Genomic DNA, 16,506 nt, shown 5'->3' with positions numbered 1-16,506 from the left:
ATAAGCATTTAGAAACAGCTGAATTGGGATAACGAGACTGTTGAACAGTCTTGGTCGGGATGGCGTGTGTAAATACACTATTGAGGACGCCTAGAAATAACACGCAGGTTTGTGCTAGATTTCACCCCCGGGTGGGACACTCTCTAATTCAACCTAACTGGTATGTGCTGCTGAACAGAGTGTGGTTTTTAGGGCGTAGAGCCTTAAACAGAGCATACAATTTCACTATTTATCGTATTGAATCGGGGTTTTTCCAATTTGCACGGGAAACCTTATAACCTAGTCTAAAGTTTGGCGATGAGCGATTGAGCCATCTAGAAGTACCAACATTATGTTTTCCAAAAATCTAATTCCGGGATATTAGATTAAAAAATAACTGAATTTTGCATGCGAAATGAAATAAACCGGGCCTTCATGAAGTAAGTTCACATTCCTTCCCCGGGATTTCACATAGTGCATGAGGTTAACAATTAAAAATAAAGAAAAGAAGAAAAGAAACGTAGGCACCGCTATTTCCCGTTCCCAGATTGAAAATTCCCCATCTACTTTCCTTGCTTTCTTACTTCCCGCCGCTCCCGAGTCCTGGTACCCCAGGATGACGTTAAACGTTAACATTTACAGTTTGGATGAACAAAATGCAATGTGAAAGGTTTGAACCCAGGAGTCATTTCAATAGTACATTACAGAGTTTGATCTGATTGTCCGGGTGAATGTAGTCCTGCATGCACTTTTCTCCATCGCAAGATCAGCCGCCATGTTTGTTGTTTCCCAGGCTTCCACGTGACTTTGGCACATGCGCGATTTGATTTACATTGTCACGTGCGGCTTTTGAACCAATAGAATAGTGTAAAATGAACTTCCGTTGAATAGTTCAAATTCACGCGGACTTCACAAGCAACACAGCGTTGCAAACAGGGTCGGATAATAGAAAGCCTGGGCGCTTTCCATTTAGTCAAAATTTCCGGAATTTCCGGTTCCGTGGTAAATGGAACACGTTTCGTCGGTTCGTCCCACTGGAAAATTTCCAGAAAAAGTGGAAAATCTAAAAAGGTGGGCCCGTTTTCCCGGTTGGAATTTCCGAAAGGAATGTCGTGTTCCATTTACGTTTCTCGTAGTTTGTACCAGTTCCAGGTCCACGGTCGGGCACCGCCACGTACCGGGGTTAACGACCAAATGGAACAACTTTTTACCAATCGGAAATTCCACTTTTCCTACCACCGAAATTTCCGGGTTTTTTTCCCTAAATGGAAAGCGCCCCCTGTCTTTCTATTCAGCTGTTCTATTACGATTTATACCCATGTTATTTTCGAGAGAAAGTGATCAGTTGCGATATTCTTCACATAAAGCGGTCAGGGGTCAGCGGACCAGGGGGTAAAATACGGTGGTAGGTACGTGGTGTAAGCATCATATACCTTGATTTCAAGTACGGCCGATAAAAAAGAGCGGTATTTTATTCGGCAAAATTACCGAAATTATTTTCTTTCTGAAAAAACTAAATTTCTTTGTATCTCCGCTAAAATTTCCTTTAAAGTAACGAACGTTTGCGGGTGTAGTAAGCGCAATTTCGTTGCGAATTGCCACATTATTTTGACGTAGCATTACATCGTCTTCATAACTAGGCGAGAACTCTAGTCAGCGGAACACGAACTGGTAGCCGGTAAATGGTAAAAGAATGGGTGAGGCAAAGCTAACGGGAAATGGTGTGGTTTAGGGTGAGGGTAGGGGTAAGGGCCAGTAAGCGATCCGAAAAAAATAACGCGTGGAGGTAAGGGTGAGAATGAGGGTAGTGGGAAATGGCGTAGTTAGGCGAAGGTGAGAGGAGTAAAGCATCATTGCGGTGCGCTAGTGAGTCCACTTACCGGGAATATTTAGTTAGAAATCCAGTCGTTTATCAGTGATTATCTGTTTAAAACTGCCTTGCACACCAAGTTAACTGGACTTAGCTAAACGGTCTAAATGCTCTAAAGTAATGACTAGTGATCGGCTATCAAATGATAGTTGGCCAGGGTAAAGTAGGCTACTGCCATTTTAAGCCATTTTCTTATTACTCGAAAAAAATAGATCTTAGCCTCGTGAGGGTACACGCCGTTATTTGGCCTTTGCGGTCTATACGGGGGTAGAAGGTAGACAATTCTGTAAGACCTGTCCTAAAGAGTGTCTTGGACTTTTCGTAAAGAAACGGCATAGGTTGCCGAAGTATCTTTTTTCCCTGTTATAAACTTGACTGAGTTAAACGGGTGAGTTGTTTTAGGCTTCTCTTTCGTCCTAAACAGGTTTATGGTTTCAGGGCCTTAGTGGCAATTTAACTCTATACCCAACCCTAGCTATATCTGGTATGTATTGCCATAGCTGTTAGCCGCTATGATTATTTGTAACTACAGTGTGGGACAAATGTGTGTGATTGAATGTTACGCCTAATTTTTCCCATCGCGTCTAAAAAGGGTGTGTTCCTTTCGGCGAATCCAAAAACGGATTTTTGATCCTAGATTTGCCAGATTTCGCGGTCGAAAGGAACGTAAAATCCGAAATTGGATTTGTAACCTTGGTAACCTTTCGCCAACGCGTGCAATATGCACGACAGCCTCTCAAAAAATGACGTCTTTTCTACTGTTTGACAAATTACGCGATTATACCGTGCAGAATTTAGTGGTCGGCAGTATAGCGACGATGGAACATATAAAACAGACAAAGAAAGAAGCGCATTAAAATTGAAAATTATCTAAAGAATGTCGGCCAGTTTGATCCAGTTCCATAGCTCCGATTTTTTTATGTAACACGATCGAGTGCCTGTCGCGTCTACAAGCGAGTTTGTAGTTAGATAGCAGTTCATTTGTTACTTTTACTTATTTCTGATTTCAAGCAATCTTTAGAGACAAATGGTTAGTATATGGATATTTTAATGTACCAGGAACAATCTTCTGATGTTTTCGGTTGTTTTGCGGCAAATGACAGCAACGAGGAAACTCTACGGCCTCTTGGGAATACTTCAACTGGAAATACCGCTGGATCATCTGACTAATTTTGTATCCACTGTGAATGGAACAACGTAGATCATTAATCCGTTAATCTGGATTTGGATTCCTCGGATTTCAAATCCAATGAATCCTTTGTCAAAAAGGATTCACCAGATCAAAAATCCGGATTTGGATTTGCCGATAGGAACGCGAAATCCGTTCTTAGATCTAAAATCCGTTTTTGGATTCACCGAAAGGAACACACCCTAAATACACAACTGAGGATCAGCTAGTTTTATCGGTAGGCCGCGAGGTCTGCGACGGTGTACAGTCGGTCTTATGATGTGCTCCATAATTTCGCCATCACTGGTAGTATAGACCAGTCCCCAACTGAGAATTCTCCATTCACATCAGCAAGCACTAGGGTTCCCACTAGCTAGTTATTTCAAGCCGCCTGTGCTTATTCTATGTGCTAACAGCTCGTAGGAGTGAGGGTCAAGCGGGAGGGCTTCAGAACCACCCCCACCCCTGGGCCAAAAATGTTTCGATGGAGAGCAATAATTTCTTATATTTATATCCTGTTCAGACTGTTCATTTTGGTTCATTAGATTTGATAATTACATAAAAATATCATTAAAACAGATGGTAGGCGGGATCATTTATTGCTTGGGCTTTGCCTTCTTTGAAAAAATAAGGCGCCTTAATGACGAAAGAATAGGGCCATTTATACGAGGAAAAATAAGACGCGTCTTAAATAAGACGCGAATTGTACCACTTATACGAGCATGCCTTATCTAATAAGACGCGTCTTAGCTAAGCCGCGTCTTATTTTAGACGAAATGTGCCGTTTATACGGAAAGTTCGCGTCTTATTTAAGACGCGTCTTATGTAAGACGCGTCTTATTTTTCCTCGTATAAATGGCCCTAATGTGTTTATCGATAGAAACTGGAAGATTCATTAGTATTTAAAGCTAGATAGATAAAGGAAAAGGGAATTTGTAGGTAACTAGTAAGTACGTCCAAACGTTTTTTTTTTTAAAAAAATTAACGTATGTTCTCAAATAAGCGCCCACGCTCTAATGCGGTTGGCTCTCCCCCGAGTGAGGATTGATTTCCACTGTCAACCTCGTCCCCAGGGGGGGGGGGGGGGGGGTTGTTCCACTGTCGCGTAATGTGTCCGTGCGAACGCGCGTAAATGAAAAAGAGGCAATATATGAAAGGCCACGCGTAAACGTGACAGTTGAGCGAGGTTCAACTTTTAAGTTTATGCTCAGTCAATTCCAAGCGTGCCCATCCCCCCCCCCCGGGCATTTGTCATCTTGTCGGTCCCGGTGGTGGGGATTTGTCAGAAAATCTCTGCCCGGGCGCAATTGTCAATTCTTCTAGAAACGGTTGAAGTAGTTGTATATCAAACATCTTCGAAAATGAGAATTATTACTAAAATTTGAATTTATAGTTCTGCCATTGAAATTAGTCAGATCAATGTGTTTTTTTTTTTGTTGCAATAATTATAACTGGCGGCAAGGAGCGATTTGCGTAGGGTGCTTTACGTGCGAGTTCGATCAGTATTACAGATTTCCCATAAATATGGTATTTGCAGTTTATTTACTGGAAAATGCAATTTTAGTGTTGTCCCCTAGTGGGGCATTTGCAATTAGTTAAGCCCCACCGTGGGGTTTTTGTATGAACGCCCGGCCACACCGTGGTAATTTGCAGCTTTTCCAAAGAAAAATGACAAATGCTCGGGTGCCGGGGGTGTTACGTAGGCACGCTTGGAATTGACTGAGCCATTACGCGCGTCGAAAAACCGCCGCTTCCCCTCCCCATTACTTTCTTTAATAGAAGGAATAAATGGAAAACCTGTCTCTATTGAAAATGATCTAAAAGCGGTTATTTGGCCAAAAAAATTTCTTCTGCAAGCCATCTCGCAGTTTTTGTCCAAAAACGCGAGGGGACAGGGGGTCGTTCCGTGACCCCGGCTCGAGTGGCACTCACGTCTGACCGGGATGATTTCTTGAAAGGAGCAGAGCGATAAAAGATACCCTGCTAGCAGAGTCGCTTCGATCTTTCCTAGATAAGTCGGGACATATCTAGGAAGATCGAAGGAGACTCTGTTCGCAGGGTAGATAAACGGAAGGCGAAAAAAAAACCTACAAAATCGTCTTGGGAACATGCGAACATTGCGTTGAGGTGTTTTGTCAATCAAAGAAACCCGGCTCCTTTTCTTATTGAATTGGAGTGAAATGAACAAGCTGGGCCAGCATTTCGTGGGAATGTAACAGATAAAAGCCGTAAGAAGTAAGCAAGAAATTCTTGCTCTCAGGAACAGAACGATTCTTTCACTTCGCCGCAGGAAAGAAAATATTTTCTCGTGCATTAGATAGCATTTTTAGGTAGGTAAAATGATTTGAATAATGCACCAGACAAAACCGTAAACTGACTTAAGTATGAAGCTAATTTGCATGCAAACGTTCAGTACAGCCTTGATGAGGTTGGTAAAGTAGAAGCTGTAAATTAATAATAATAATAATAATAATAATAATAATAATAATAATAAATGTTATTTAGCCAGGGTTATCTCTTCAGCATAAAAATGCTGTTATCAATGAGGGTCCTGGAAAAAATAAATAAATAAATAAAATGAAAATATATATATCTATATAAAACTAGCCTAAATTACATTAACTAAAAATACACTAAAAGTGAAAAATACAACAAGATTAAAAAATTGTTTAAAAAAGCTAAAATACAGCAATTAAAATGCATTTAAAAGCTAGACTAATACAAAAACTTAACAAGTAACTAAAAAACTTTTGATCTATATAATTCCAAAATACGAGTTTTAAAAATTACAACTGACTTAGAATCCTTCATTTCACTTGCAATATTATTAAAAAGTTTAGATCCATTAAAATAAAAAGACTTCCTTGCCGTCTCAGTTCTGACTTTGGGGAGCAGCAAGTTGTGCCCACTTCCCCTCGTGTTGTGGACTGTTCTAAAAACCTTAAATAATCTTTAAAAAACATTGGAGGGGATCCCTTCAAGCATTTAAAAGTCAAATTAATAGTGTGCATATCACGCCTCATAGACAAGGGAAGCCACTTTAAATTCTTCTCGGCGTCTGAATCTTTGGTCTTCAAAACAATCCTGGCTGCCCTTCTTTGTGCTCGATCTAACTTATCACGTTCTGTTTTCCCAATGCTGCTCCAAGAAACATCGCAATAATCCATAACCGGCAGAACAAGAGACTGATGAACTTTATTGGCTGCATCGACAGTTAGATTGTTTCTAATTCTTCCGAGGGCACCAATTCTCTTGGAAATCTTAACCAATAGCTTATCCACGTGTTGTTTGAAATTGAGATTTGTATCTATTAGCACACCAAAGTATTTGTAATGTTGTGCTTGATTTATCGGCTTATCCCCAAGGAATAAGCTAAATGGCCTATCTGAAAGGGTAGCCAAAGCGATTCGTTGTTGAGTGCCGAAAAGAACGCATTCGGTCTTCACAGGATAAATGCACAGCTTATTAAGATGGGTCCAGGACTGCAACTGTTTCAGATCTTACTTATCGGTACCTATGTTTCCGATATTGGAGTCAGCGTAGAAAAGGACAGCATCGTCCGCATGAAGTAGGATCTTTGACTGAAGTAAACAGTTGGGCAAGTCATTGATGTAAATCGAAAACAAAATCGGACCAAGTATGGATCCTTGTGGGACGCCAGATTTTATCTGCTCAGGTGCAGACTGTGCGTTACCATAGACAACAGATTGACATCGACTCGTAAGATAGTTCTTGAACCACCTCAGTTCATGGTTGTTGATACCATACCCAGGCAGTTTCTTTAGGAGAAGTTGGTGATTTACACTGTCGAAGGCTTTTCGAAAGTCGACAAACACCGCTGCTGTAACACAACCTTCGTCAATGCCTTTCCTAATACAATCCGTGAAGTATGTAAACAGAACAACCTTAAAAGACAAATAACATTTATTTCCTTTCTCTTAAATTGATGCTGAATTGCTATTATTGCATCTAGAAATATTTGTGGTATAGGAATTGATTTTAGTATGATGATTTAAAGCGTTTTAGGTAATATATGGCGAATTTTAAGATATCAGCGAAGCTTTGTGCGACACGAAAAGAAGAGTGCCCACAAATTTTATTCTTTTAGCAAGTACATTGGTCTTAGTACTTTCAATTTATCATAGCACTGATTCTGGATCAGGTGCCACTTTTGTAAAATTATCCTTCAGATCCATGAATGCTAATCACTCTCACAGCGGGGTAATTATAAAGGTATTTTTTGAAAATTTATTTCTCAGTCGGTTTGTCATATAATACAGCTCTTAATCCCTTAAAATAATAAAGAAAGATAGAAATTTATCGTGTAGGTGTTTCAGTTCATTTGGATGACTAATAAAGATTCACCGGCGCCTGAATGTTTTAGCCAAATTCCAGCGTTTCCGAAGGCAAACTGGTCACTTTAGAGGTGGCCCGGAAAACCGTCCTCAAAAAAGGAAGAAAAACGATTTGGTCCAAATAAATGTGATATTTGTTCATGGAAAAGGATGTTTATCTTCCACAGAAAAAATTAGGGAAATCGCAAAATTTCGAAAATTTGCCTTATCGGTTCTTACGCGGACAGCCTCTTAAGCTGACTGTCTCGGTTGGTCTAACAATTAGCCCTCTTTCTTTGTTTTCTATCGAATGCAAAAAATCAGAAGAACCGCAAAAAGAGGGTTACTACGAAGATAGACCCTTCGCTAAACGTTCAGACACTCAAACCAAACTTGTTCGAGGTCCTCACAGTAAGTTATGGACAAAGTGCAGTTTTTTCCGAAAGAGCTTCCGTAACTTACAGCACAAGTAACCCTCTTTTTGCGTGCGACCCCAACGTACCTGACTGAGCTCATCAGTCCCTATGTTCCTAGGCGAGCTCTTAGGTCTGCTGACCAACTTCTACTGGAGCAGCCAACGCACAAGCTCAAATTCAGTGGGCGCAAGAAAAAATGGTAATCCATTAACCTGAGATCAACCTTTATTTTCGTTTCGCTTTGCCAATAACATTCCGGTGGGCAAGGCGCAATTTTCACGCGGCCACATTTTCAAATTCCCACTGCGTCATTTGCCATCAAGCAGGGAGTACCATGTGACCTTCTCGTGCAAAGGACCTATTGGGCCTGATCTCAGGTTAGTAAACTATAGAGGAGAGAAATTCTGGTAATCACGTGACCGTACGTCCGCCCTTACATGTAAGCCGTTACGAAATTTCTCATCCTATCACCCGTGCGTTTTGGCGATAAATCGCATGGCCATCCGGGCTTTTAGAGAGAAAAAGAAAACAAAGCCGAGTCTTACTTTCTTTCGACTAAATTTTTATTATGTCTACACTAATGAGGATAACAGACAAAGAGCTAAATCGAGCGATAAAAAAGGAAATGTATTTCGTTACAAGAACAACATGAAAATTGGATAGCGGCGGTGAGAAATTCAAAATGAGAAATGCTAGCGACCAGCAAGGTGAAAATGAGGGACAGTAAAGAAAACAGTGAACAAAAACACAAGCAACAACATCTATCTTGGCTAATGCACTTAACACGGTCAGATTTAGATTGGTAATGCTTTCTCCTAAGTGTTCTAATTTGTCGGTTTATATAATCTGCGGGCTTGAGATCCAAACTGAAGCTTTACTGAAAAAAACCACGCAGTCCACAGCACAGTCCCAGAAGGAGAGAGCGATCTTCTTCCTGATATCCAAAAGCATCGTGATTCTGTCAGCGAGGACTGATGACATCAACCAATATTAATTGACGGTGTGTCATTTTCCAGCCAATAGTATTTCGTTTCTACCGGGTGAAGCAGAAATGAAAATCCTTTAGTTGCAAGCTCTTCTTTTCCTCCGCTGCTCGCTCGTGCGTTCTCTCGCGGGTCCCTCTGCTTGTCAAAAAATAGAGAAAAAAATAGAGAGCTTGCTTGCAAGCCATGGGCCAGGGAGAACTGACTGAAAGGATGAAAAATGCGCGGAGCGAGATTAAGGTATTCTCCTCTTTCCATCGTCCCTTCTCCAGAGCGCTTTTTTCGACTGAGAAGAACTCGAGAAGATAGTACCCCGCGACAAAGGTTTACCGCCTTATTTAGTGAGATTTGGATACGAAAAGTTGGTACTCCTTTCAGTCATTTTGGCTTAACACAAGCTGACCACGTTCCAGTTTCAGTCTTGATTCTTCATACCAGGTCCCGGTTGTTTAAACGTTAGATAGGGGTATGGCCACCGGATAAATCACAATCCAACGAACAAGTATTAGGGAAAAGTTGCCTTAATCTTTATCCAGTGGATAGCGTTATCCACCTTTTGAACAACTGGGGCCAAAAGGTTTGAATCCTGAATAAAGAGTAAAACGCTCGACCGTGCCTCGTTTCTTTAACGTTTCTTAATATATTACACTTCGCGTGTCTCCTGTCATTAAGAATGGCTATAAGTAATCAGCGAATAACCCGCTATACATATGTGTATAGCAGCTATTCCTGCCGTACCCCAGTCGAAGTCGAACGATAGCTGGTGTGCCAATACATATGGGAGGTCTTGTCAATAGCGTTATCCTCATTAAGATATCTTCATTATCGATAATGCCACTTGCCTTTATCCAATCCCAATCACAGTGGAACCTCAAACTAACGAAGGGCGGAGGGAGCGGGAAAGTATATGTTTGCTGAAACGAGGTTTCGTTATATCAAGGTTCTTTTCCATATCGTTTACTGCGCATGTACTGAGGTTATGAACATCATTGGATGGCTTGGTTTATTATCCTTTCCACTTTGTGGAAAAAAAATAATCCTGAACCCGCGCGGAAGAATTGCAAGGTCTTACGAGTTGTACGCAGGGAAGGAGAATTTTTTACCATCCCCACGGTCCTTAGAGGGATCCATAGAAAAAAATTCTTTTAATATGGAATGATACTCTTTTTGCTCCTATATGGGACCAAATCAAGAGAAAATAATGGACCAAATGGCCAGCCGGCTCCGCGTATGATCCCAAGTGAGTTTTATAAAAACAGGCACATACAAAGGTATCGGCCAGCGACTAATTGGATTTTGTGTTTATGTTTCTGTTGTGGATCGACGGTTTGCCACTGGTGACGTTTTTGTTTATTTGAAGTAAATTAGATTTTGATTTTTTACGGGCCTCGTCTGATTAAGTTGGCCAAAATATAGAAGCCACTATTACTTATTTTAAGATTGCGCGTTAGACAAGGACGGTGTTGTGTCGACTTGTTATAAGATCTAAAAAGGAAAGCTGTCCTGGTGTCTTTATTTGAATGATGTAAGGATGGATGTTACGATTTGTAGAAATTAATAATGGCTCGTTTGTAGCTAGTGTGTCTAGATTCTGTACTCTGACAACGCTCTGTCCAGCGGCACATCCCCGTATTGGCCATATAAGGGAGTACGCACCCCTAGGTAACCATTGCATGCAAACCATCTAATACAATAGCAGGGTTTAAGAATACAGAATTTCGAACGTCAGATAACAAATCAACATTAATTTTTAAAAAAATGTTTAGTACCCTGAATAAGTTAAATGGTTTGAATGAGCGCAGATGTAAATTATAAAAGTAATTTTGTAAGTTACGTGCTTGCAGATCATCATCTTTATTTACGAGGTACCATTCATATTTTGGCATTATATTAATGTTGACGAAGTAAGTTGAATCACTCTCAAAACATTATTACAAAGTGCGATAGAGAGTTTTACAAATTGCGACAGCTTGTTTATTACAAAGTGCTACACAGTTTATTGCAAATTGCGACAGGTACTACAAAGTGCGATGAATTTATTACAAATTGCGACAGTTATTACAAAGTGCGATGATTATTACAAATTGCGACAATTATTACAAAGTGCGATGAATTTATTACAAATTGCGACAGGTATTACAAAGTGCGATGATATTACAAATTGCGACAGGTATTACAAAGTGCGATGATTATTAAAAATTGCAACAGGTATTACAAAGTGCGATGATTTATATTACAAATTGCGACAGTACAGCTGTAAATGGGTCTTTATACTTTCGTTTGACTTGCTTTGGCTACGTTGCTCCTAGATGAGAGCCTGCGCGCGTAAAAGCTCTCCCTACCTCGTCATTGAAGAAGAAAGGCTCTTGTGGTAGCTGCTGAGAAAATGCCGTTAAGCGTTCTCAATCACAGATTAGAGAGTTGAAATTTGGGAAAAGAAGACAACTATAAATATGTAGTCGCATTATACACACATCACTTTAGGAAACGATTCACTTTTCCTGTTTACTTTTCCCTTGCAAGTCTGTTTTTATAGCAATTTACGAGACAATTTACGTCGACATAAAGCTAAAGTTTTCATTCATACTCGGTTAACAGACAATTAACCTCAAACCGCTGTTAGTGGTCCATCTGATAGCAAGAAAAGGGGGTGCGACACAGGATTGACTTTACACCTAACTGAAATTTAAATTTCAGGACGTTTTACAAGGCTTGAACTAGGCTATGGGCTCCTGTATTAGGTTGATACAAATTTAATCAAGTCGCCTTAAAAAAAGTATTAGCTCCACAGTAGAGGAGGCTTGGGGGCGTACAAGAGAATTTAAGGACGCACGCACAAAAACATGCTCGGCGACCCAGGGGCAGATAGTGAGGGCTTTCCCTTGCCCCTACTATCTGCCCCTGGGTCTCCGAGGATGCCCCCGACCCTCGAGAGGAGGGAGAGGAACACAAGAAACGTCTTTCCTTCTCTCGCGAGTCTTCCGTTTCACTCTCATGCACAAAAACCGCCTTCACCTCACACGCATAAGCATAAGCATACGCATAAATCTCCATAACTAGCTACTGATTAGAAAATTTGGAAGAATTTTGCGATTAATCAACCGATGACGTCAAAAGTGCAGCTTCCTTGCAGGTTAATGCACGATTAGCCGAGAAGACCTGAGGACGAGGTTGAATTGTTTTGGTTGTGAAAAGAAAAATGGCGGACATTTTACTCGTTTCAAGAGTAAGAACTAGGCGAAATAAAAGCTAAAAACATGGCAAGAACAGCAAGAAGACAACTCGAAGGGCGACATCTGCTATTTGGAGAATATTTGCGGAGCTGAACAACTCTAAACGTGCACCATCGAAGATGAACTTAATAGTAGGTTTTTAAACTAGGAATTGTTTTGAATAAATAATAAAACAATTATTGAATTCGGCTTTCGTATCATATGAAGAATTATGGAGATCTCGGAGGGTGTAATCCGCCGAGGCCGTAAACACCCTCCTCGATCTCCATAATTCTTCATATGATACTCAGTCCCATTCATTAATTGTTAATTTTCCCGTGAACTTTACATTCCACAATCACAAGTCCTAATTGCCATTCCTAATTTTCTTTTCCAAGCATTCTGGGTCAAACCCAGTCCTGTGCTCGGTTCAGTGACCAAGTAGGCCCAGGGTGTTGTTCTTGCCCGTTCGTGCTCTTTGTTTTGCTTTGTTTATACTCAGTGCATTCAATTTGCAAGTCTGTTCTTCGTATCAATACAAGTAAGACATCTGAACGAGGTTAGTTCGCAAAACTTTGCTTTGTTTCGATGTAGTTCCTAAGAATCAAAGAGAAACTAAAGGGATATGTCACAACTTCCGCTTTCGATTTTCTCATCCAAATAACTTAAGCTTAATTATTATTCATTCAAAATATTTCTCCGTTTCTGACTGGCTAAAAGCACACGCATAAGTTACTTTATTATTCATTCAAAATATTTCCCTGTTTCTGATCGGCTAAAAGCGCAGGCTTAATTCACCATAACCAGCTACTCATGACCAAATTTGGAAGAACTTTGCGTGACGTCAAAAGTGCAGCGTTCTTGCAGGTTAAGGTACCGTTAACCGGGAGGACCTGGGGACGAAGTTGAGTTGTTTTGGTTGTGAAAACAAACGTGACAGAACAGGTGGCGGAACATTTTACCCGTTTCACGACGATGTTATAATAATTGTCTAAAAACATAGTAAGAAGACAACTCGATGGATAAAATCTGCTATATTTTTGGAGTATTTGCAAACCTGAACAGCCCTTTATCTTCTAAACACCCATTATTGAGGTGAAATTGACATCGACAAAGGTAAGCATGTTTTAGCTTGTTGTTAAACCAGGAATTATTTTGAATGAAAAATAAAGCAATTAGTGAATTTGGCTTTCGTACGATATGAAGAATTAGGCAGATCTTGGAGGGTGTTGTCCACCTTGGCCTTTGGCCTGGGTGGATAACACCCTCCTTGATCTGCCTAATTCTTTGTATCCTACTCAGCCTCATTCATTAATTCCTAAATAACCAGCTACTCAAAAGTAAGTTGAGTTTGATCGTCCGGGTGAACGTAGTCCTGAATAGGACTGTTGTTGTTGTTGACAGTGACTGTTGCTGTAACCAGCTACTGTTGACCAAATTTGGAAGAATTTTGCGATTAATCAACCAATGATCTCAATGATCTCAAAAATGGAATGGAAATTTTTAGCCTCCCCCAAGCTATAGAAAATTCTAGACAATTTTTGCTTCTGCAAACAGATATTTCACAGAAAACTGTTGTTGGGTGCCCCCCCTTTTGTTTTAATCAATACCTCCCCCCACCTCTTCCCTCGCCATTTATTCAGTGATTGATTTGCAACTTAAATTGCAGTGAGTCAGTTTTTAGCCAGCAACATATACTGTACCAGCACAAAACATTCTAGTATTGAATTTTAAACACGAGCATGAGCCCTTCAATTTCATAGTCAAGTGCGGTATTACTGTGAAAGTCACAAAACCGTGAACACCAGATATATTTATGGAATGTTATTGTGTTGTGAGAAATAAGCCAATAAGGGGCGAGATAACTAAACGGCAAACAGCAACGGTTAAATTAGTTTGTGGTTTTGACGTTTGCTCGCGTGTCCTGAACTTTATTGTGATTGGCCAGTACACAATCAACATTCCTGAAATTTTTCAGGAGTTCACGGTTTTCTGAGTTTGACAGTAATTGTGCCAGGCATATGGAAGATTCAAATACAATGTAGTTTATTTGTAATTACCACATTAGATATAAGATTATAATCTTGTAGAAACAATCTTGTGTGCGACAACTGCAGACTGCAGACTGGCAGACCTAATACCAGTTTCTTGTGTCTTGGTGAACCAAGTAGGCTGATATACTCATGAACTACTTTCATAAAATAGGATTCTCTTGAATTTTAAAACATCCTACTCCAATCCCCTAGTTCCATGATAGAATTCTGCCTATTTATCCACGTTGCCCATAAAATGACGGGTCCCATAACTATTTGTGTACTCACAAAATGAGGATGCTGACGCATGTCGCGTCCTTTGACTCTAGACTGAAGGGTTAGCGTATTGTTTCCATGCAAAAAAATAATTCAAAGCTTCCGTGCTACTCTCCATTTAGGAAATGCAATCACTCAACTTGTAAATTATTTTGTCTTTATATAATTTTTTTTTTACCATTAATTTAAGCCAGAAGAATGGATAGAATGCCAGAAAGACAAACAGGTAGTTAAACTGTTTCGAGTTGTGCTCAAGATTGTTTTTATAAGTATGCAAATGCTTACTTTCTAGCAAACTGAAATATATATTTTGGCTTTTTTTCTATGACTTTTCGATTTGCTTCGTATATTTTATTTTATATATATTATTTTTGTGAAAGCTGAATTCTTTCTTGTGAATTTATGCTTTCAAAAGGAAAAAACTTTTAGGAAATGTGTGTTTGGGCACTTTCCATTCAACCCAAAAGTCTGTAAAATTTTGGTTGGTCCATCAAATGGAACGTCCACCATTTCGGTTTGGTCCAACCGGAATATTCGAGACCAGCTTTGAAGGTGGTCCACTGTGACCGGTCTGGTCATTTCAGTCAGTCGGACCAAAATGTCCCTATCCATTTGCCAAAACTATTGTCTCCAGTACTGCTCTTTTCTATCCTGCTTACAAGAACAAGTAGTTTCCAATGAAAAGTGAAGTGATGTGAGTAAAGCATGATATCTCAAATAGTTTGAACCAGTTGCAATTTTTTTCGATTTTTGATATTTGCCATTAACAGTGTCATATAACTGATGCAACACGACACGTAGGTGAAAAAAAGTGTGTGTAATCAAGCTACAATTGTATAAAAGTCTGTGAGAATCAGCGTATTATTTGTCTGAAACTTGTCTACAATATTTAACTAAAGCAATTTATCAATTAAGCTGAAATGAATACAACAAAGCCTGGCTGAATACAAATTGGCCAAAACACCAAATTTATTTACCGTACAGTTCCAGGAATTGCTTCGAATTGTTCAAATATTCTGAGAAACGTATCACTTCGATTCACAAGAATTTTTTATCTTCACTTGCATTCATAGGCTTTCTACATGAAATAGCTGGATTCCTCCACCTTTAGTTTTTCACCGCCCCTTTTTGACAGTCGAGTGTTCTTTAGGATATAAACAGTATTTACTTTTCTCTTTTAGAGCGTAATTATGAGTGTGCTGCGAAGCCACAATAACAAAACGCGCGGTGGCTTGGGTCGGGTCTATGCAACCGGAATGTACCATTCCATTGAGCACGTGAAGTTTCCGAAATTTCAAACCCGAATTTTTGTTGAATGGAAAGCGCCCTTTATAACAACCACGGCGATATGTATCCCCTTCATCCAGCAGATTTCGCTGGAGACAAAAATGTTGGCTTTGATTTCTCAGATGCTTGCCCATTTGGGCACCCTGTTTATTTTGACTATCAAGATTTTTTAAGCTTTGCGTCAGACTATTCATTCCAACTTTTTAATGCGTGAAAGTTTTAGAAAAGGAACCGATATGAAAAATTAAGCAAAGTCTGAGTTCTTCGAAAGTCATGCAGTGCTACAAGCTCAACTTTTTTTAAAGTCGCCTTCCGGCAACCTAAAATTACAAAATGGTTGCCAGACATAAAATTTCGGTCACCAGAAAAAAGGGACACTCTGTTTAACGCTACATGAATGTTTGAAATAATCAAAATGGCAGTCCAACCATCGCAATCAAGTTTGGAGGTACACGCGACATCTCAAGGTTTAATACTCAGAAAACCAGGGTGAAATTAGGCAAATTATCAAGAAACCAGAGCATAAATGATAATTATTTGATAGAAATTTCTATCTCACTTTAACTTAAAAAAACCATATATTATCTTCAAATCAAACCATTCATTCATGGCGTAGTGGTATAGGTGGTGGACTGCAGATTCTATGCTCCGGGTTGGAATCCTACTCACACCCTTCTGAATTTTTTTTTCCTTAAAAATTAAAGAGACTTTGACTTTCATGAACATTTCTCAAGCAGAAATTTCAAGAGACAGAAATTTCATGTAGGAAAAGGGAAATGTCTCAGAATGTCTTGTGAGAGGGAAATGTCAGTTTGGAGTATGGAGATGAGTGCTAACCGGTAGTGTCTTGAGAATAGCTTGGCATGTGATTGCTAGACACACAGCATCAAAATTTTTTCCTACTCGCCATGGCGACCAAAATGGTCGCAGCTTGGAGCACTGATAGTA

This window comes from Porites lutea, chromosome 1 (assembly GCF_958299795.1).
Source record: "Porites lutea chromosome 1, jaPorLute2.1, whole genome shotgun sequence".
In the NCBI taxonomy this organism is placed as follows: domain Eukaryota; kingdom Metazoa; phylum Cnidaria; class Anthozoa; order Scleractinia; family Poritidae; genus Porites; species Porites lutea.
The sequence above is the reverse complement of the archived record's forward strand: the minus strand, read 5'-3'. Positions refer to the sequence as shown.